Raw genomic sequence first — 680 nt, forward strand, 5'->3', positions numbered from 1 at the left:
AGGCCTCAAAGTATGTCTGTTAAACATCCAAGAAGGTTAGTTCCACCAGTCTGGTACTTTTAATTACTGTGTGTCATATAGATAAATCTTGGGCAAATACCAATTTTTCTCAGATAAAGCTTACCTAGACATGTATTTCTTGATATGCTATGTATAAATTGTCAGTAGGTTGTAGGAGTAATATGGTTCCCTCTGGTTTTCAAAACTAGCTAGGCATTATTTATCTCTCACATTGTCTCACCCCTCTACCAGAGTTTTCCCACTTAAGGTGTCCCCATTTCCCCCTTTTCTCCCTTAGTAATACCCTTCTATGTGAATCCTACCTCTCTTGAGCTCCTTCTGTCCCCTTATTCCCTAGGTTCCTTGTATGCCCTTCCCCTTCCCCTCCCATAAATTAATGCAATTTTTATCCATATCTCCCTTATTAAGGCCTGTTTCCTACTGTTCTCTTTCAGGTTCTTTCTTTTCCTTTACCTCCCTGTTTCCTTTCCATTATCCTGGTTCCTGAGTATGTCTGGATACATACTCACTTATCAGGGTTTGGTTCTAGGACCCACATATAAGGAGGGAGAACATATGTCGATTTTTTTTCCTGAGTCTGTGTAACTTCACTTAGTATAACAGTTTCTAGTTCCATCCATTTACCTGCAAATTTCATGATTTCATCTTTCTTTACTGCT

Source organism: Nannospalax galili, unplaced genomic scaffold (assembly GCF_000622305.1).
Source record: "Nannospalax galili isolate Female #2095 unplaced genomic scaffold, S.galili_v1.0 scaffold1000, whole genome shotgun sequence".
Taxonomy (NCBI): Eukaryota; Metazoa; Chordata; class Mammalia; order Rodentia; family Spalacidae; genus Nannospalax; species Nannospalax galili.